Raw genomic sequence first — 23,181 nt, 5'->3', positions numbered from 1 at the left:
CAATTTTGTACAGTTTATTTCGACGTAAATAAAATGTGAATTTGTTTAAAAAAAATAATAATAAGAGTCAGTAACTTTCTAAACTAAAAAAAACCTCTGAATCTGGTTTCCTCAAAGGTTTACAGAGTAATAATAGGCCAGTGCTTTTAAGTGGAAAGCAATTTCTCGGTGTTGCACACAGCCCTGCTCGGAAGGCTGGGCACGCTTCCACAGCAATCAGCGTGGACAGAGAGAGGCTGCCTTTCCTTTCTAGTGGTGAAGCCACAGTTATGGAAAAGCTGTTACTGAACAGAGCTGCAACGCTGAAGAGAACTTCTGTTATCTGACCACCCCCAGGGCCAGGCAAGGACCAAGGCATTCCTCCAAGAGGCTGTGCTCCAGTAAGCGAGAAGGGAGCATGAATACTGACAGAGGGCCTGTCCGACATTCAGAGAGGACAGAAAGCAATTGAATTTGTCACCACGAGGAGCACATCATGAAATAATCCAAGGTCAGTTGGCCTATATGAAAAGTACCACGCTGCCCTCCTAAAAACTGCTTAATTTTTGCAGAGACCAGCTCTCAGAACCAAGGTTAGTTTTTTACAATAGCTTTTTACCTCCTCACTGGCAATCTGAGCTTAAATGCTTTGCTGAAGCATTCATTCACTAGGGATCAAAATCACAAACACAGCCTCACTCCCTATGCCATACTTAAGTCCAATCCCTCTGGCCTGCAGATGCCCTTTGTGGGTGGTAAAGGACAAATGGCATTAAAGCCTATTATTTGGCTTTTCATGTAAGAAGGCTTAATGTGTCAGCTGCATTTTAATCTAAGGATTATACCCTTACACTCAGAAAATTCCTTTTAGAAACATCAAAAGGGATCGTTTTTTTAAGGATTTGTATTTTTTATAGCAAAGCCCATTATTTATAAATTTATTGGTATTTTATATCTGAAATGAAAGTGTTTAACAAAGAAGAAGAGGCAGCTGCCGCATAGTTAACAAGAAAGCCACAATCTCTGCTGAGGCCATCTAAATATATTTCATGCTTTGAAAATAAGGCATTCCAGCTAAGGCTGGCCACTGCAGGCATGTGTCTGACCCAATGCCAGTGCTACAAATCCTGCCGGGGTTTACTTTTTAAGACTTCTACACTGACTTCCAGTTAAAGATGGTGGGTAAACACTCATACTTAGTTCCTCTCTCCTAAAATCCCAATATAACAATTAGTGCTTTTTAACAGCATAAGGCCACAAGGCCAAAGATAACAGGAGAGATTAAAGTTTTAAACTTTTTAAAGCTGGCAATCAAATAGATGATGGCAACTGAGAGAAGCCCATCTTCCCATTTGTGAAGTCCTATTTTTTTTTATTGACTTCAGAGAGGGAGAGGGAGAGATAAAATTTAGAAACATCAATGATGAGAGAGAATCATTGATTGGCTGCCTTCTGCATGCCCACATTGGGGATCAAGCCCGCATCCTGGGCATGTACCATGACCAGGAATCAAACCTTGGCCTCCTGGTTCATAGGTCGATGCTCATCAACTGATTCACACTGGCCAGACTGAAATCCCATTCTTAAACATGTGTCATCAGACACATAAAGTATCTAATAGAGAAGAATAAACAGTAAAAAAAAAAAAAAAAAAAAAGAAGCAACTTATTAAATGAGAAATTGGGGGGGGAGGGAAGGGAGCCGGTGGACAACAACAAAATAAAGGGAACGAGAGGTCTTGTGGAACCATGCAACCCTTTAAAAATCAAGCTTACAGCCCTAGCTGGTTTGGCTCAGTGGATAGAGCGCCAGTCTGCAAACTGAAGGGTCCCAGATTCGATTCCAGTCAAGGGCACATACCCAAGTTGTGGACTCAATCCCCAGTAGGGGGCATGCAGGAGGCAGCTGATCAATGATTCTCTCTCATCATTCATGTTTTTATCTCCCTCTCTCTTCCTCTCTGAAATGAATAAAAATATTTTAAAAAATCAAACTTACATAACCTCAATAAAAACTAAACTTAAAGAGATGAGATGAGAGTTACATCTACACTTAATATTTCATTAGTATACCACCTGACAACTTACAAAATACTTTCACATGGGTCTAATCACTTAACTTTTACTAAACTGCAAGTTAGGTTACCCCATTTTCACAGATAAGAAAACTCCCTCCGGGAAATTATGAAACTTGATCAGAGCGGCACAGAACAACCAAGTGGCAGAGGCAGGACTAGGAAGAGCACAGCGTGCACAGGTGTGTTTGCGATGTACAATATAGTTAATATTGCTGATGTGCTGGGAGTCTGGAGGGGGATGAGCCAAATCAAATTTTGGAGTGCAGTGGTTCTCAAACGTGAGTGTGCATAAGAATCACCTGGAATTCCACTCAGATGCAGTATCTAAAGTAGTCAAATTCATAGAAGCAGAAAATAGACTGGTGGATACCAGGGGCTGGGAGTGGTGGGAAGGGAGAGCTGTGCTTTGATGGGTATAGAGTTTCAGATTTGCAAGATGAAAAGTTCTAGGGATCTGTTTCACAGCAATGTACATACACTTAACATTACCGAACTGTAAGCTCAAAAACGGTGAAGATGGTAAATTTAAAGTTATGTGTTTTATACAAGTCAAAAGAAGAGTCACCTAGAGGCTTGATAAAACACTTATTGCTAGCCCAGCCTGCGTGGCTCAGTGGTTCAGTGTTGACCTATGAACCAGGAGGTCATGGTTTGATTCCTGGTCATGGCACATGCCAGGGTTGTGGGCTCGATCCCCAGTAGGGGGCATGCGGGAGGCAGCCGATCAATGATTCCCTCTCATCACTGATGTTTCTATCTCTCTCCCTCTTCCTTCCTCTCTGAAATCAATAAAAATACATATTTTTTTAAAAAATACTGATTGCTGGACCTCACCCACAGTTTCAGTTCAGTATGTCTGGGTGGGACCTAAGAATTTCTACTTCTAACAAGTTACCAAGTAATGCTGTTACTCAAGTTCTTTACCCTAAATGCCCAGTACCTTTACCTTAGTCCCCAGACCAAGTAAATAACACAAGGGAAGGAGGCCAGGGGTGCAGGGGAGATGGACGGGGAGGAGGCATGAACCTAAACATGGAGTGCTTTTATTTTTTTAAGTATGTTTTTATTTATTTATTTTTAGAGAGAGAGGAGGGAGGGGGATAGAGAGAGAAACACTAATGAGAAAGGAACATTATCAATTGGCTGCCTCCTTCATGCTCCCTACTGCAACCCAGACATGTGCCCTAACCGGGAATAGAGCAGGTGACCTCTTGGTTGACATGGAGTCCTTTGAAAGCCCTTGGGATGGTTCCCAATACGCAGGCAGTTTGAGAACCCCTGGCCGAGACGCTAGCTCACACGGATTGGCCATGCAATATACGCCTGTTTCATCATCTACAAAATGATGGTCACAGAGTTGCTAAAAATATTAAATAGGATAATCAACAAAAGAATTCAGGGTAGTGCTCATCACACAGTGATAGTAATGTTATCACTTTTGTTGCTGACATTACAGGAAATAAGGTTGACCCTGTTTTTCTACCTATAAAATGGGGTCAGGTTAAAGACAATGAAGAAACTATTATTATTCTATCCCAGACTATTGAGCCGGGCCAAAAGCTCCCAGAGAGCTAAAAATAAAGTAAGTGGGATTAAATCTAAGAACCTATTACGATTCCCACAAGCATTTTGCAAACCAACAGTCGTTTCTGCAGAATTAGTAGCTAATCCCTTTACTCTCTAAATAGGTGTTGTTATTTAGAATATAAATATCATTGTAAAACCAAGTGTTGGAATCAAGTCTCAAGATACCATCACCTTCACCTAAAGAAATAACATAAGGTGATGTGTTAAGATGCAGAAGATAATGTAGGACTCAGAGCGGAAATTCCTGAAGCCATCTACATGGTAAATAACTTCTTGTCAAAAGAAAGTGAAAATGAAGACAAAGGCACAGTTCCGACAGGTCTGTTCATTCAAGCAACAGCTGAGTGCCTCCCACATGCCAGGCACAGAGGCAGGGTGGGAGGACACGCCATTGCAGGGCGGAGTTTTTCATGCAGTGAAGCGAGTGGGTCTGGCGATCAAGCGAGCTTTGGGAATACTGACTAGCCCCATTTTCCTCAAAATCACTACAGGAAAGCCAAAATTGTGGTTTCTGCTAAGTTTTTCCTTTTGTGTATAGCTGCATATTTGGGAGGTGCATCATGGGTTACCCACAGCGATCCTTTAAGTTTCCAGTGTCTTGAGTCCACAGCAAGTACAAAGAAATCATTATCTTTGTCTTCAGAAAGAAAGCAACATGACCCTCTTACATGTCTGGGTCACACCAAAGTCTGAGTCTCCAGGGCAAGCCTTCTCCATTAAGTCACTTGAATAACTTCCCCACAAAACATTCTTAACATTGTGGGAAAATATTTGTAATGAGGGAAATGGGATCCATTTCTAAATAGAACTGGCTAAAGGCGCTGGAAGCAGTATTCTGGGGCGGTCCAAGCCTCACTCCGTCAGAAGGTACGTCCTCACACCACCTCCCGACCACGAAAGTCCTAGATTCCTCTACTGCTCAGACTACTGGACCTGATTAAACAATCAGCCAACAGTTCCCTAGTGAATGCCAACCCTAGACATGGCTGATGTCCTAAGCACCTGGAGGCACGATGCAAATGGGAAGATGAAGATCCATTTGCAAGTAGAAGATATAAGTGACGCTGCCCTCTATACACTTGGGGACTTCCAAACAGCAGGCCCGCCTTGTAGGAGTGTTTTCCTCTCTGCTTCTTGGAATTATTATGAAGCAGAACCCCACAATCATTACACAAGGCAAGTGTGGGGACAGGGAAGAAGCCAGGAGACCTGAATGCTATTGGCTCCCATTTACGGGCCATGTGACTCTGGACGTCAGCATCCCCGCCTGTGAATGGCAGGGCTGTTTTCAAGATTAACAACAATAACAAGGGACAGAGAGACCAAGCATGCATCAGGCACTAAGCGCCCTACAAATAGCCACTAATTTAACCCTAGACGGAGACCTTTGTCTCCATTTCTCAGTTGAGGGAACTGGGCCACAGAGACGTTAAATAACTTGTCAAAATCTTATGTGGCTCCTAACTGAACCTATGTAGTCTGACCCCAGGACCCATGTTCTTAATCACTCCTTTATCCTGACTAACCTGATGCTTCTTTCAGGTCAAACAAAATAATATACCTGAAAATGCTTTGCAAACCACAAAGATACAATTTTTTTATTTGTATTTTTGTTGTTGTTGTTGTTGTTATTATTATTATTGTTAAAGTTTGCCTCCCAGCACCCACCAACCCTCCTGGTAACCACCCTGATTTACTTCTGGAGGGATTCATCTCCCATGGTCATCAGTCAGTGCTTCATCCTCGGTTGAAGAGGTGCGGACCTCGGGCTGTAGGGTGAACACATGGCCTGGCACTCCAGTCAGAACAGGCCAGTGTCCCTGGCCCCAGTGACTGGCCCAATGCTCTAGGCACAAGGCCAAGAATGTTATCTGTACAGAATCTTGGATGATCACTATAATGATGTCAGCCTGGAGCTGCTGGAGGTCTTGATTTGTAGCCCAAGAACATGCAGCCAAGAAGAATCCTCATGTCATCATTTGGGTCCCCAATCAAGCCCTTCCTCAAGTCAGATCCTTTTCCAGACTTTCAATTACCTAAGCCAACACTTTTACTTTCACTTAGGATAGTTTGAAATTGGGTTTTCTGTCACTTGCAAGCAAAAGAATCACCCTAGTACCCTTTCTAAACATGTTTTATTTTATAGAGCTATATCCATCTGTATTTTCTGTCCTTTGTTCTATTCTGCTCTCTAAAATAAAACACTCCTGAGGCTGGAGTTCTTGACAAAAGTACTCCGTATTAGGTAGAACACAAGACCCAGTTTTCCTAATGCCACAGATCAGGTGATCTGACCTACTATCAAATTTGTTTTAAAAACTGTATTTATTTATTTTTTTAATCCTCACCCGAGAATATGTTTTTATTGATTTTTGAGAGAGAGAAAAGGAGAGGGAGAGAGAGAAACATCAATATGAGAAAGAAACATCGATTGGTTGTCTCCCCTACACACACCCGACTGGGGATCAAACCCATACCCTGGGTACGTGCCCTGACTGGGAATCAAACCAGTGACCTTTCGTTGTATGGGAGGACGCTCCAATCAACTGAGCTGCACCAGCCAGGGCTCAAAAAACCTTATTTTTAACCAAAGCAGCTAGGTCTGCAGTTTCCAGCTTTGTAAGGAAAGCAACTGTGACAATCATTTTTGCTCAGTCTTCTTCATTTTCATTTAATACTAAATCCAAACCACTATAAAAATTATTAAATGAAGGACAGAAATGAATTTTTTAAATATTTTAAACACAAGCAGCAAGTATCATTTCTTCCTCGTAAAAAGGAACTAAGCCTTAACTTTACTTACTAATTTTGGAAACAAAACAAACCAGTATACAGTATGAACCACATTCATTAAACTATTTGTTGCACTAAATGGCATTCCTTCTCTGTAGTGACTTCAGATCAATCCTCACAAGCGCCTCAGATTTCAGAGGAAAGCACTACTGCTCACCCAGATACTGCCTCCTACTGCGGTGGGTGGAATTCCATGTGATGTCAGACGGCTCCTGAGGCAATGTGGAAACATTAGCAGGACCTCATGCATTTTCACATTTATTACACACAGCTCAATAACCAAGCTGGGCCAACTGCGTTTCCTTTTTATCTGTCCGAAAACAGTCTGGGGTGGTGAAGGGGCAATCCTTAGCCTGTGTCCACCCATAAGACATATCTGAGCATATATGAAAATGTTGAGTTAACATGATGTTTAAAACCAGTTCTATGGTCATTAAAATGCCTTCTATAGGCTCCTATTAAGAAGACAAACTTTTATGACCTCAAGCAAGCAAACAGATAAGAACACCAACAAAGACACATTTGTTCTACTATATTCAAAACTTTTTTACTTTGCGTGCTGTTCTTTCTGTAGAGGTTTATTATTTATTATGAAAGTGGCCTAAGGTGGAGATCTGTCATCTTGCTTTGGTAAGCACTTCAAAGCTCACAGCCCTATCCAGACATGCTAGCTCCCAAACAGTCTGGTGTTACTACATGTAAACGACGACCTTCAGACACAAAGTCATTTCTATGCACACCATACTACATACACTTTATAAGTGAAGTAACCATTAGATTATGTAAATAAGAATTAATCCTATTTCTAAAATCAATAAATATAGCCAATATATTAGCTTAAAATTGAATATTTGGTAATTCTATTCATATTACACATCTGCTTTGATTCATAGAAAGCACAATCCCAGAATGGAACTTCAACTTCATAGGAGCCTCTTGTAAATTCCTTAGGGGCAAGAATCGTATCTGCTATCGCTATTTTGTGCCTGACATATAATAGACTCTATAAAAATTTGTTGACTAGTAAATGAATAAATGAAGGTATTAACACTAAAATGAATGGGATCAGACTATTTTATGACTACAAAAATTACTATGTCCTTGCTTTTATGAAGTAAAACAGGAGTTGGCAAACTTTTTTGTAAAGGGACAGATGGTAAATATTTTAGGTATTATGGATCACTGTTGCAACTACTCAACCCTGATCTCTTTTGCAACTAAACAACAGCTGTTATACCACACAAAAGCGGACATAGATAACATAAAGAAGTGAGCATGTTTGTGTTTGAATAAAACTTTATTTACAAAAGCATCCATAATCCATAAAAACATTCAAATCCCAAGGGAAACACTTTCTTACAATGAACACTATTCCCTAAAGACTGGAAATTGGTTAACTTGCTAAAGTCAGCCAGACATGTTTCGTTGGGTCAAAAATTGGCCAAAGTATATATACTCATTCTCTTTAGTGCCATCACTCCTTACTAAACAACCTCCATGTTTGTTACAAGCCTGGCCCATGCAAGCCTTTGAATTTACTTCCTGAATTCTACAGTACAAGTGGTTTCCGAGGATGTGGTCCATATCCATCCCTGTGAAACTATAACCAAACACAGGCTCCTCAAAGCCCACAACTTTGCCCTTCATCAAACACAGGGGTGGGGAACATCCGGCCCGTGGGCCTATATCATTTGGTTTGGTCCTGCCAAGGCATTAGGGGTGAGTTAATTAAATGTTTGACCAAACATAGCAGGCTAATTTTTAAGTTGATAATTTTGTATGGCCTGAGAATGATGTTATAAAATATCCAAATGGCCCTATCTAACAGCTAATCCCAATACCTAATGACTTTAATTATCCACTGATTGCCTGATATTTGGTGTGTTCTGCACTGTCTCCTCGAAGGGGCTGTATAAGAGTGAAAAGGGCAGAGAAGGGCATGGAGAAAACATGTGCCAGCAGGAACATGGCCAGTCCCAGGAAAAGCAGCAGTCATTACAGGACTGAAAAACAACATACATCTCCCAACTGTGTCTCAATCTTCTCTGCTGCCTGGATTCCTCCTTCATATCACAGCAGAGCTGGACAGAGAGAGGACAACCGGGACCGCCTCCATTGTAACCATAATGAGGATAAAACCTTGTTTATTCTCCATTTTTGCTGGAGGATGTTCTGGGTGGGTGAACACAAAAAATTACCTGCATCTAACAGAATAAATACACTGTTGTATTCCCCTATGATGGAATGCTCAATAGTAATAAAAATAAGCAATCCATAACTATATGCAACCAAGTGGAGGAATCTCTCCAATACATTGTTGAATGAGAAAAGCCAGACACAAAAAGTACAATTTGCATATATATCACACAGAGAGAGAAAGAGAAAGAGAGAGAAATAGCAAAATGAATTAATGCTCCTAGAAATCAAGAGGAGCTACCCATGGAGTGGGGTGTCTAGAGGAAGCATGTTTCTTAATCTGGGTGCTGGTTACATGGGCGAGTTCAGTTTGTAAAATTATATTGCGCTGCACACTTACAATATGTATATTTTTTGTATGTATGTTCTATTGTAAGAGACAGTAAAAATCATTATCCCATATCTAAGTGGTCCAGGGCCAGAGAGCCAGTTGAAGGCCCCAGATAGGGCCCCACGTCCTTCCCCTTGACCATGTCCTTCAAGTCTTCTGCCTCATAGGGAGCCCCACTCAACTCCTCCTTGTCTTTTCCAAGTATAACCAGAGAGAGGCCAAAGGGCAACACAGCACACTAGATTGTTCTGAGATGCCTGCAATTCCAGTCAGAGTCCTTCAGAATGGCAGTGTCTTTTGAAGGAACTTTACTGCTGTCACTACCTTTGTCTTCTAAATGAGACAAGAGGCTATAAGAAGTCTCTGCTGCCGTAATTGGCTCATTTAAATGGACTGCTTTTAAAATGATGTCCTAAATGGGCAGGTCTAGTTTATAAACATCTATGAAGGAATGCTTAGATGCTCAGAAACCACTTGAGGAAGATGCCATAAATAAAATGTAAGAGATTAGAATGCAGGACAGTTGACAGCCTTCCTGCAAGAACCACAGAGCTGTAAAAACTGACTGTGTAATGGGCCATAATAGATAATGTATAATAATCTACAATTATAATCATAGCTGAACACATCTTTAAGATTTTATGTAACGTCTCAATGCATAATAAATTATGGGCTGAGAATCATTTTTAATCACTCTAATGTTGATTTTAATATAATCACTTATATTCTTTATACATTCTCCTAATAATTTCAGGTTAAAAAATCAATTAAGACCTTTGATCACATTAGATCGCAGAGACTGTAAATGTTGATCAGGAAGAAGCAGGAGTGGTAATCAGATCCACTGACCCAACAATAGATGTCACCACAGTGGGCAGATGGGCGGATTACAGGGAGTGAAGAAAGCACAGTGATCCCCTCCTGTTCAGGTCCATGTGTGGTACAAATTCCAATCCTCCATATTCAGACATTTCTCAGAAAAAACAAATTCGTACTGCATAGCTGTCTATTAAATAAACCACTGCTTAAAGCTTTTTAAAAATCTGACTTTATTTATATCAGCTATTACACCTTTTAATAGGAAATTATAATTTCACTTAATTAAATTATTCTATGTCACATAGTTTATAAATGTTCTAAAATGGCTCTCAGAAAAGAATATCCTTATTTTTAAGAGTCTTATTCTCAAGAATTTAGGATAATGTGTCATTATGGCTGTAATTTGCACATTTCAGCAGAAAAATATACAAACCTACACACACACACACACACACACACACACACACACACGTGGCAAAATGCCAACAACTGTTAAATGTAGGTAGTGAATACATAAGGATTCCTGCACATTCTTTTAACTCAGTGGTTTTCAACCTTCCTGATGCCGCGACCCTTTAATACAGTTCCTCATGTTGTGGTGACCCCAATTTCATTGTTACAAATTGAACATAATTAAAGCATAGTGATTAATCACAAAAACAATATGTAATTATATATCTGTTTTCTGATGGTCTTGGGTGACCCCTGTGAAAGGGTCGTTCGACCCCCAAAGGGGTCACGACCCACAGGTTGAGAACCGCTGTTTTAACTCTTCAGTATGTCTGAAAATTTTCATAATAAAAAGTTGCAAAGAAATGTCTACTTACCTTTCAAGAGGAGGCCGTCTTCTTTCTCCTAATCAAAAATGAATGCTAACTATGCCCAAAGGCACACTCAGGTCATTCATGCTGCCCTCACCTGCAAGAATAAGCAAAACAACTGGTTATCACCAAAGATTTGCATATTAATGCTACTTCACCTGAGAACATATTCTCAATATAATGGCAGGTCTCTAGATCAGTGGTTCTCAACCTTCCTAAAGCCTAGACCCTTTAATACAGCTCATGTTGTGGTGACCCCCAAACATAAAATTATTTTCGTTGCTACTTCATAACTGTAATTTTGCTACTGTTACGAATCGTAATATAAATATCTGATATGCAGGATGTATTTAGGCGACCCCTGTGAAAGGGTCGTTCGACCGCCAAAGGGGTCACGCCCCACAGCTTGAGAACCGCTGCTCTAGGTTAAAACACTGCTGCAACTATTTTTTTTTAGCAAGGAAAAAAGTGAAAAGAGAAAAGAATGATCCCATCACATACTGAATATAGGGAACAACTCTTAACCTCACCCACCCTGCAAATGTTTGGAACAAAGGAATTCCTCAGTAAGTTTCTTTTAATTCACATCGATTTCAGGGCAGTGACTGGTCCAAACTCCATTCAAACAAAAACTGGAGCTTCAAGGACCTGAGCTGTGCTCTGGATTTCTGAGACCACACCTAGAAGGCATCCAAGGATGCTCTCAGAACCACACCAGAACCGCTGATCCCCCTGGAGTCCTTTCAGGCAAAGGTATTTGGACCCAATCTACTACTGTACTCAACTACTACTGTACTCAACTACAGAACATGCTATGGGGCACAGTGGGATGTGGCCTGCAAGTCATATTCCTGCTGCCACACCTTACATTTCAGCATTATCTCTTACAATGGGCCCTCCCCCACAGCCCTGTGAGGTAAGCAGAGTTTACTGATTCCATTTTCCAGAGGAGGCGGCTAAGTGTCAGAGAAGATGTACGACAAGAACATTCAACTAGAAAATATGAGAAATGAAATTCCAGCTTAAGTCCTCTGACCCTAAGCTCACCATACAGGTCATCCCTACCCCTTCTCACTCCCCCTCAACACCATGCTCTCCTAAAAGCCAACCTCAAAGCAAAATGGCCAAGCAGCACATTCACCTGCCAGTGGGGGATGGAGATGACAGTTTGTTCCCTGATAGTATATATAAATAATCATTCTTACCAGTCCCTTGGTACTATAATTTATGATTATCAACTACTACAATTACTATTAGAAATTATAGTTTCCTTTTAAACACAATAACCCTATTTTTCACATTACACACACACACACACACACACACACACACATATAATTTTCCCCCTCCTTTCTCAAGAAAGCACACTGTTGGCCAATAGGAGTAAAACCAGCATCACATGGCACCCTTGGTGATTTTTATCTTTGCCACAACAAAAGGCAATAGCTTGCCATTGAAGTTTTTGTAAAACGCAAAATACAATATAATATAATGGCATGGATACTGCTCCACTAATAAAGATGGAAGCAGCACCAAAAAAAACGACAGCTGGGGAGAATGCAGTATCCCTATATGATGGCCTAACGTGGCCTTTCATCTGTTGGTCACCAAAATTCCGCAAGCACAGAGGTTTAGAGGTATCAATGTCTAACCTCCACCTGTGAAGGTGCTGGCACACATGAGCCTGAGGAAAGCTGGCCAGGGAACCCCGCACCTGGCTGGCAGGCCTGTCTCTTCCATCCTCAGCGTGAGTAAAACTCCAGGGAACCTCTGCAAGCGGCTCCTGGCCTGGGGGCTGGAACACCTGCTCACAAGAACACTGAGACCCACAAAGGAGATAAGATGTGGCTCCATGACTCACAACCCAGCACGCTGACCCCAAGAAACTCACCAAGAAGTTATGCCAGGAGCTACACAAAACCAAGGGAAAAACATGATGTACCTTCGGAAACATCCATTTTACTCCAAGTTTTGGTGATGATAAGGAAATGAACCAGTAATTTAAAAGTTGTTAATAGTAAAACAAATACGCCTTGTGGAGTAGAATGTCACCTGACATGCATTTTTAACTAAAACTCCTTACATGCTTAATTCATTTCCGGCTCTTCCCTTACCTGTGGGGTAAGGGAATGGGGATGGACTCTCTCCTTTATGATTAAAGGTGGCCTTGGGAGAACATGTGAAGTTGGCAGGGATTTTATATCACAGTGAGCCCAGAAAGCTACCAATAGCCCTTGGTCTGAAGAATTCTCTTCAAAATCAGGGATCCCAGATTTCTGCCAGATCTAGGTCAGGTAGACTGAAGGCGAGGAACATACATAGTCCCCTCTCTACACCACACATCCTGGTGTAGGTATTCTGAAAGTGCCTCTCTTCACTGCCCTTCCCACCAGCTTCCCAGCCCCACCACACTCCTGCCCTCAGTTCCCCAGTTTACATGACTGACTTTTTAACCCCATCCTGACTGCTGACACATTCAGCACTTACAGTAATTTTCATTTACATGGATGCTGCATCATTACTAAGGAAAAATAAGCTTACCAGTTCAGTTTGCCTCTAAATACTTTTTATTGTAAAATATATTAAAAAGTGCATAACCATGGTAGCCAGCTCCCAAGGTGGCCCCCAATGATCCCGCCTCCAATATTCATGCTCTTGCGCGGTCCCCTCCCACAATGAATAGGCGGGCATGAATAGCCAATAGGATGCTGGGGAAATGATGGAGTGTGACTCAAAGCCTCCTTGAAAGAGCAGCTTCCCTCTCTCTCTATCTTGGGAGGAAAGCTGGCTGCTGTTTCCTGCATTCTCAAGTGCTCTAAAGACAAGCCCATGTACTGAGGAACTGAGCCTCCTGCAACAGCCAATGGAGGTGGCCTTCTTAGGAGCACAACCTCCAGCCCAGCCAAGCCGAGCCCTCAGAGGATGGCTGCTTCAGCGATCTGGACTGCAACGCCATTGGAGACCCCAAATTACAACCACCCAGCTAAGCTGCTCCAGACTTCCTGACCCACACAGAAACTGTGTGAGATCATAAATGTAACCGTGTTTTAAACTGCTGGAGATATATATATAATATGCCAGATTAAAGACCAATAAAATATACCCCATGTACCTAATACCCAGTTGATGTTGCTGGGGTTTGGGATGTTTGTGTTTTAGAAGACCTACGTGCCCCTTCCTGATCACCTCTCCCTCTCTACCCGCCTTGCCCTGCCTCCCTGCACAGATAACCACCAGCCTGAATTCTGAGTTAATTATTCCTTTGTTCCTCTCTGTAATTTTACCACATATGTATTCTCAATACACGGTTGCATTCTGCCTGGTTGTAAGGCTAATATAAATGAAACAGACTATACATATTCTTCAAATACTTGCCCCTTAAGAGTTTGAGATTCATCCCTGTTGACTCCTGTGGCTGTAGTAGATTTTCACCACTATCTAGTTCTCATTTTATGAACATATCCACAATTTACTGCTCTGTTCTACTGCTGAGGATCATCTGGGGAGTTTTCAGTTTTTTGCTGTATGAATAATGCTGCCATTTACATTCTAGTGCTCCTCGCCAGCAAGTTCCTCCAAAGGCACACACCTAGGAGAGGGGAGCTGGGCTTGGGATTGCAATGCTCAGCTCTCCTAAGGAGTGTCCAACCATCTTCCAAAGTGGTTGTGTACAACTGACTCTTAAGCCGCCTTTCTAGTCTCTCTCCAAATAAGAGGCGTGCCTGTTTTGCTAATTACCAGTAAAGCTTTCAATCAACAAAGGGAAAGCTTTTCCTATTTGCAGCATCACTACTGCAAATAAATAGTACTCCAAAGCAGTGACCCAGACAGCTGGAACGGATTAGTCACAGGACATCAGTACAGACTTCAGAATAATGATGCAGACCTGGCCAGCACCACACACTGCCCACAGGGACAAGTCAAATTGGATATCTAGACTGACATTAAATTCAGACTGCTTTCCTCCCAGCGGACTCACATCCATGGTCCCATCTTATTATTGTCATCTCGGAGGGGGGGAAAATTAACTCACATGCAACCCGGCAAGTTAAGGTTAAAGCAAGAAAGTCAAATTACTTCAGTGAAATTGTATTTGGGGGATTTTTTTTTTTAACAGAGAGCTGGTTATGTTTTTTATGTTTTCATCTATAAGATGAGATTTTCATTTACTATATCTAATTTTATGTGTAGTAATTCTACAAAAAGTATGTATTCTCTACACAAATAGATGTTCTTTTATATTTAGTTCATTCAATTTCTTAAGAGGCAACAGTAATATTTATGATAATATATCTGTATTTCAAGTAAAAACAATATCAAACATTATGTGGCATCAAATACAAAAATTAATAAATTACTTCAATTGGAACAGGAAGGAGAGAAGAAATATACTGTAAATTTCAATGAGGTTCATATCATGTCGCTGAAAAAAAAAAACAACAAAAAACAATGGCACTAGATGATCACAATGAGGTCATTTCAACCCAACCTCTTGACAGTTCTTATTTGTCTGTATACAATCATTTCTCCTCGTGAGGCAGGAACTATTATTACACCCTTTTTCCAGATGGAGAAAACTAAGGCACAAAAAGCAATTAAGTGTAAACAATCACACAGCTGATACGGTAGAACAAGGAATTGAACCCAGGAGGCTTATTCCAGAATCCATATTCTTAAACACTCTTCTGGGCAGTTTCTTCAGCCCCCAAAGAGCAGCCAGAGGCCCTGAAATGGCAGCTACCAGTTACTAAGCACCTACAACATGCCAAGCACTTTTTAAGTGCTCTATTGCATTATTTCTAATCCTCCCCACATCTCCACCAGGCATGTATTCTCCCTATTTTATAGTTGAAGAAATTTAGGGCCTGGGAGTTTAAGTAATTTGACCAAAATCACATAGGCAATAAAATGAAATGGTGGAGATCCCACTTGAACCTTGTAGAGTTCATGCGCTTTCTACAGTGGGCCTTCTGGACCAAATAAAATTATCCTATCTGAGGATGTGTGGTAGGCAAGTTTGACCTTAGGTCCTACAAAAGGCCCTCTGAAGGAAACAGATGCCACACTGAGAGAAGGTGTGCTGGCCTTCCTGGTGAACAGCAGTGGCACCTGCCATCCCTCTGTGACAGGCAGAGGCGGAGTGGGTGACAATAAGACCAGCAGGCACAGCCAGAAAACCAGGGCTCAATACCACCTCCTCATGGGGGTTACACTGGGCAGGTCAAATGGCCACACCATACAATGTTTTCATCTGTAAAATGGGGCTATCTTTTTCTTTTAATTTTTATTGAATTTATTGGGGTGACATCTACACTAATAAGAGAAAGATGCAAACTGACCATACCTTTGCGACGCTCACCAGCCAATCAGGAGTGGCTACGCAAATTAACCCAACAAAGATGGTGGGTTAATTTGCATACACAGGTGCCAAGTGCCAGGGTGGGGCGGGATGCTTGTGTCATTGCCATGGCGACGACGCAGGCGTTCTACACCGCCCCAGCCACTCTGGGCCTCTGGGCAACATGGAAAGGCGGAAAGTCAGCTCCCGGCCTGAACAAAAGCAGAAAGGCGGCTCCAGTCGGAGCGAAGGTGGTGCCAGCAGCCAGGGGAAGGAAGGCCCATTCTTGCACGAATCTTCGTGCATCGGGCCTCTAGTTGGTTATTATATAGGTTTCAGGTATACAATTCTATAATATATCATCTTTATACTGTATTGTGTGTTCACCACGCCAAGTCAAATCTCCTTTCATCACCATGTAAAAAGGGGTTTTATTTCAAAGAGTTGCTGTGAGGATTTAAGAGACTAACACATAAAGGGACCTGGCACACAGAAGGCACCCGACAAATGCTTAACAACTGAAGAAGTGAAAATGTGCTCTAGCTACCTAATAGGAAAAAGCAAGGAGCCAATTTTAGCAATAATACCCTTGCTTCCACAAACAAAGCCTCATAATCCATGATGGATGACTTGACAATTTGTAAAAGGTCATCTTTGTATCATGATTTTTTAAAACTAATATTATGATTTCCTCTTTCTGTCCTACCCTAACTAGAACAACCCTTGCCAACTAGATCAACCCTTTATGACATTAGTAAAAGAAAGACATCCTTTACATGAATACAGGAGCTGGAATGCACTCTAAGTAAAACATTTGGCTCAGTTAACTTCTTTGTTACTGACTTTAGAAAATCTTAAACACTCACTTCAAACAGCCACATCTCTTCAAAGTATTTTCAGTTTCTTAGAAATCATCCCAATTACCTAGCTAATAACAAAAAAAAAAACTTGATTAAATGACTAGTAAATAACAAAAAAAATTTCAGCAACACTTCATACACCAATGCAATGAGAGCTAAGATTCCTCCATCATAGCCTTTTTGCCATACCTAAGATTAGGTATTTAAAATACACAATGTGAACTTAGAGACAAACCACTCAGCAATCTCCACAGTAACTGGTCCTTTTCGCATTTACAAGAGGGACATGGGAGCAGTAGTAACTGCAGCATTGTAGGTCTGCTTTGCAAAACTGATTCAATCCCATCTTTCTTGACCAAATGATGCAACCAATGAGCTACAAAGAGAAAACAGAGAAACATGTTCCTTAAAAGAAAAAAGGCTGCCTCTTGTGTTGGTTCTAATATTTGCCCCAGAGTGAGGTAGGAGACCCACCAAAGGGCAATTTTCCAGAGAGAGGTAGCCAGTGAGGGGCAGAAACAGCATCAGTAAAGTATGAGGTGTTTGAAGAGAACAGGAGCAGCCACTGCTGATGGCTTATCAGTAAATATCATAGACCAGACCTTCTGCTGCGCATGTGTCCTAAATTCTTCTTTAAAACCCTCATTCAGCCCTAACCGGTTTGGCTCAGTGGACAGAGTGTCAGCCTGCGGATTCAAAGGTCCTAGGTTTGATTCCGGTCAAGGGCATGTACCTTGGTTGCGGGCACATCCCCAGTAGGGGGTGTGTAGGAGGCAGCTGATCGATGTTTCTCTCTCATCAATGTATCTAACTCTCTATCCCTCTCCCTTCCTCTCTGTAAAAAATCAATAAAATATATTTTTTTAAAAAAACCCTCATTCAATAACCTTCAGAGAAAATATTATATAGAGATACCAATTTAATAAGTAAGAAAATTAACTCAGAGATTAAATGACTTGCCTAAAGTCACAGAACTAGTAAGTGAGTATAATAACTGGCTCATAGCATATGGGAGGTACTCAATAAATATCTGATGAGCATGGCGTCTTTACTTCTCCTATAGAGAGAGAAAACACTATTTTTCTCCTGAGAATTTCATAAATTTAAAGTGAGATTGTGTATATAAAGTTCTTAGTACAGTGCCTTAACCTCTGGAATACACTGTGGTACATGGGTAACAACATTAATATAAAAAGCTAGGTACAGCCGAAACCGGTTTGGCTCAGTGGATAGAGCGTCGGCCTGCGGACTAAAAGGTCCCAGGTTCGATTCCGGTCAAGGGCATGTAACTGGGTTGCGGGCACATCCCCGGTGGGGGATGTGCAGGAGGCGGCTGGTCGATGTTTCTCTCTCATCGATGTTTCTGACCCTCTATCTCTCTCCCTTCCTCTCTGTGAAAAAATCAATAAAATATATTAAAAAAAAAAAAAAAGCTAGGTACAATAACCAGCTAGAATAGGGTTATGATAAGACAATGGGTGTAATAAACATCACAATGGATAGAAGATATGCAGATATACATAATGGGCAATAAGCAACCGAGTTATAATAAGCGATTGAAAAGATGCTCAACATCATTAGGGAAATGCAAATTAAATGAGATATCATTTCACAATTATCAGAATGGCTAAATTTTAAAAACTGACAATATCAAATGACAGCACAGATGCAGAGCAACTAGGACTGTCACACATTGCTGGTGGGAATACAATGGGTAAATAAACTATGGTATATCCATACAGTGGAATACTACTTAGCAATAAAAAGGGACAGATTATAGATACACACAACATGGATGAATCTCAAATGCATTATGCAAAATGAAAGAAGCTATCTCAAGAGGGTATAGTCTATATAATCCCACTTATTCTGGAAAAAAGTAAACCTACAGCAACAGAGAATAGACTAGTGTTGCCAGGAGTTCAGTAACCAGGAGGGTTTGACTACAAAGAGGCAGCACCAGGGAATTTGAGGGGTGATGGATTGTTCTGCATGCAGTTTACAGTGATAATGATATGAATCAATGCATGTGTTAAAACTCAGAACTATATGATCAAAAAAAGGAATTTTATTGTTGGTAAATTTTTTTAATTACCAAAAATAAAAATTTTAAATCCTAGAAGAATTGGAAGGTCTTGGTGAATGCAAAGTTGACATTTGTATGTGGGGAAGGAAGTGACATGTGAGGGTCAAATAGCTCTGAAGTTTCATGCCAAGGAAATATGGTTCAGGAGACCAGGAAGAGCCTGTGTGGGAGCAACACAGAGGCTCTGAGAGGTCACAGGGCGTCAAGAACTTGATTTCTGGCCTGATTTCACCAAATGATGACTCTATGGAATTGCACAAACCACATCACCCCACTGAGCCATAGTTTAGCTAATTCTAAAGTGAGACAATGAAGCAAATGATCAGGAACGTCCTCCCCCACTATAAACATTCTAAGGCAGTGGTTCTCAACCTTCTGGCCCTATAAATACAGTCCCTCATGTTGTGACCCAACCAAAAAATTATTTTCGTTGCTACTTCATAACTGTAATGTTGCTACTGTTATGAATCATAATGTAAATATCTGATATGCTGGATGGTCTTAGGCGACCCCTGTGAAAGGGTCGTTCAACCGCCAAAGGGGTCGCGACCCACAGGTTGAGAACCGCTGTTCTAAGGACAATTTCCTTTTAAGCTATTGAGTTTGGGAAGACAGTAGGACAAATAAGTAGAAATACCACCAGGGAACAAAATAAAGTGAAAACCACTGATGTGTGTGGATGGCAGAGTGAGGGAAGTGCCACCTTCTAGCATAATAGAAACCAAGAAAACAGCAGTTTCATTGGGGCAGGGGAGAAGGGCTGGAAAAACTCAAGGACCAAAGAGTCAAGATGAATGAGGATCAATAAAACAAGACTAGCAACGAGCCAGCAATTCCACTTCTGGTCATTTTTCCAAAGAAATCCAAAACACTAATTTGAAAAGATATGCATCCCTATGTTCACTGCAGCATTATTTACAATAGCCAAGATATGGAAGCAACCTAAGTGTCCATCAATAGATGAATGAAGAAAGAAGAGGTGGTACATATATACAATGGAATATTACTCAGCCATAAAAAGGAATGAAATCTTACCATTGTGACAACATGGATGGACCTAAAGGGCATTATGCTGAGTGAAATAATTCAGACATACAAAAACAAATACCATATGATTTCACTTATATGTGGAATCTAAAAAAAAAACACAAAGTAAATAAAACAGAAACTAATAGATATAAAGAAAAAAACTGATGGTTATCAGATGAAAGGGGAGTTGGGAGGATGGATGTGAAAAGGGAAGAGAGGAAAAAGTACACATTGGCAGTTACAAAATAGTCATGGGGATATAGTCAACATTGCAATAACTACGTATGGTGTCAGGTGGGTACTAGACTTATGGGGTGATCACTTCGTAAGTTATATAAATGTCTCATCACTACGTTGTACACCTGAAACTCATATAACATTTTATTTCAACTGTAATTTTTAAAAAAATTTTTTAAACAAACAATAGATTACACAGATATTTCAGAGATCAACAGAGTGAGTGACTGCCCAAAAAAGTAAAAAAGGCTACCATCAAACTTTGCATGCTGTCTGAGTACATCTTGACTGTATCCTAGTTGTTTTGCCCTTGCATTTTCAATCTCACTCTGCCTTCATCTTTGCTGTTAGAAGCCTAGAATTTAATAAAACATGTAGGCGTAGTTTTCCTGCAGCAGCCTACTTCAGAGGCTGCAATTTTCAAAATTTAGGATTTCCTGGAAATTAAGAATATGACTACTGAGTGCCGGTGAACCATTTATGCAAAGACTCCAGAATTCTGGAATGAAACCATTTTATTTTTAAAGGATTTAATGGAATGTAAAGAATACAACTTAAGGATTAAGATTTTATTGTCACTTTATTAGTTTGTAAAACAGAAAAATAGTTTGAAGTCAATAATATTCCCAAACAGACCAACTGAAACGTGACAATCCTGTCCAAAGCAAGCCCAGAACACCACTTAATGGGCTTCAATTCTTTCAGCCAAATTAACCCAGGAAGACACACCACTCTGAGCATTTAACCAGAACTGAAGGAAGATTAGGGAAATTAACAGTTAAAAAGTATACCTGTGTGGACCCTGAGAAAGACAATACCTACCAAGAAGGACTCCTGGTGGCAAACTGGGCTCAAATTTAAAAGAAGATCCTAGCAACCATTTTTACCAGTAAGCATGAGCCTATCATGCAAACTGCACTTGAGGGAGAAGCCTGCACTGAACTAACTGCCTGTCTGCACTGTGTTCCTGCTCTCTAAGACAGCCCTTACACAGGATTTCCTGGAATCCTATTTCAACCAGTAGGACTAAGGCTTCCCCATCCAACCAGAAATGCACAGTTTTATCCCCCTCAACGCGTTCACTGACCAGAGTGACACCATTCTGACCAATCAGGACAGTGCTTTTTGTACCAAACTGCATGATGATGGACCAATCACGGACAAGGGGCAGGGGCTTCTGTCTATATAAGTTAGCTCCTGCCCTAGCCAGTGGCTCAGTTGATTACAGTGTCTGTTGGTACACTGATGGTGGTAGGTTTGATTCCCTGTCAGGGCACATACAGGAATCAAACAATTGATGTTTCTCTCTTACATCGATGTTTCTCTCTCTCTCTCTCTTTCTTCCTTTTTCTCTCTCTAAAATCAATGAAATAAATATATCATTGGGTGAGGATTTTAAAAAATTAAAAATATCTAAGTTGGCTCCCCTCTGGCTCCGGGAATGCACTTTCCCTTTCCACCAAAGACTGAAGACTGCATTTCTCCAACGGGTGCTGGAACTGAAACACCAAGACTGGAGCTGGAGCTGAAACACCAAAGCCAAAACACCCAAGAGGTCTTGCCAGACCAGAGCAGAGAAGAGCACGTGAAGCAGAGCAGAGTTGTCTAGCCAGAGAGGGGCCTCACCCCAGAACTGCCTCACAGCCGTGCTGCTCCCCCCCCCCCCCCCCCCCCCCCCGCCGTGGCTCAATCACAGTTGAGCTTTTTGCACTGAATAATGTTTCCTTCTTCACCAAACCCCAAACTGGGAATTCCTGTTAGCACAGAATTAGCACCAATGACCATCAATTGACACTTGCAAGCAAAGTTAGTAGGCAGAAAACTTTTCCAACACCACTTCTTCTGTCTTTTTGGTGATTAAATGTGAAAACATCAACATGATATAAGCTGGTTCTGCTGGTTATAAAGAAAGAGAAAGAGCAGATGACTTCACCTCAAAGCTCAGTCTCGCCCTAGCTGGTTTGGCTCAGTGGATAAAGCGTCGGCCTGCAGACTGAATGGTCCCAGGTTAGATTCCAGACAAGGACACATGCTTGGGTTGTGGGCTCCATCCCCAATGTGGGGTATGCAGGAGGCAGCCGATCAATAATTCTCTCTCATCATTGATGTTTCTATCTCTCTATCCCTTTCCCTTCCTCTCTGAAATCAATAATATATATATATATATACATATACATATACATATATATATATATATATATATATATATATATATATATATATACTCAGTCTCTTTACCACCAACAACTCACTCACTTTGGGCAAATGTCTTCACTCCTTATCTTCTTCTCTGCATCTATAAAATGGGGATAATCATGTACTCCCATCTATACTTGGGCTACCACTGCCCTAGCCGGATGAGATCATGTCTGTACAGGCATTCATGGAGAATACAAACAAAAAGACAAATACAAGATGTTATTGCTGCTATTCTGTATGAAGGGAGGGGAGGGGGCCTGAATGCATTATATGTGTATTTCAAACACATACAATCACAACCCAACTGCCTCTTTCAAGTCAACCATATGCTTCTCTTCAACCACAGCTGGGCTGTTTGTTGAGCAGATGCTGAAATGGGTACAGACAGAAAGGTGGTGAGAAAAAAAAAATGTGTCTCTCCTCCTGGTTCTGAGATGATAAAAAAAAATAATTTCTTATGCACTTATATTCTACTAATCTTTTCTGAGAGCCTCCTGTGTGTCAGACACCATGGTAGGCACTAAAAAGAATAACATTTAAAAAAAAACCAGCAAGTTCACTCTGGAAACAACTACTAGTAAGTAGCCAATCACAACCCAGTGTGCATGGAATTATCTACGCAGACACAGGGGAAACACTCAACCCAGATGGCTGGGTGAGTTAGGACGATGATGCTTGAGTCCAGCTTGAAAGAAGAGAATAAATTAGATGAGTGAAGCAGGGAAAAGGCATTCTAAGCAGGCAAAAGTTGTGGAAGCAAAGAGCCACGAGGGAAGGGGAAGGATGGGTGAAAAGAATAAAAAGAAAACAACGATGGAGACTCATGCGT

General features: G+C 41.1%; 1 protein-coding gene across 9 annotated transcripts in view; it reads right to left on the bottom strand.

Moving 5' to 3' along the window:
* SGMS1 (sphingomyelin synthase 1) overlaps nt 1–23,181 on the bottom strand; it is a 262,876-nt gene that overhangs the window by 216,696 nt on the left and 22,999 nt on the right. For 8 of the 9 annotated variants that reach the window (XM_036336722.1, XM_036336729.1, XM_036336724.1 and 5 more), the window contains one exon: nt 10,610–10,700. The gene's annotated coding sequence lies outside the window, so the exon portion shown is untranslated. Of the gene's footprint in view, nt 1–10,609; nt 10,701–16,807; nt 16,841–23,181 lie in introns of those variants that run through there. The other variant, XM_036336723.1, reaches the window with a different exon arrangement.

The sequence above is a fragment of the Myotis myotis genome, unplaced genomic scaffold, assembly GCF_014108235.1.
Source record: "Myotis myotis isolate mMyoMyo1 unplaced genomic scaffold, mMyoMyo1.p scaffold_m19_p_15, whole genome shotgun sequence".
Taxonomy (NCBI): domain Eukaryota; kingdom Metazoa; phylum Chordata; class Mammalia; order Chiroptera; family Vespertilionidae; genus Myotis; species Myotis myotis.
Note: the sequence above shows the minus strand (reverse complement) of the source record. Positions and strands in the feature narration are given on the sequence as shown.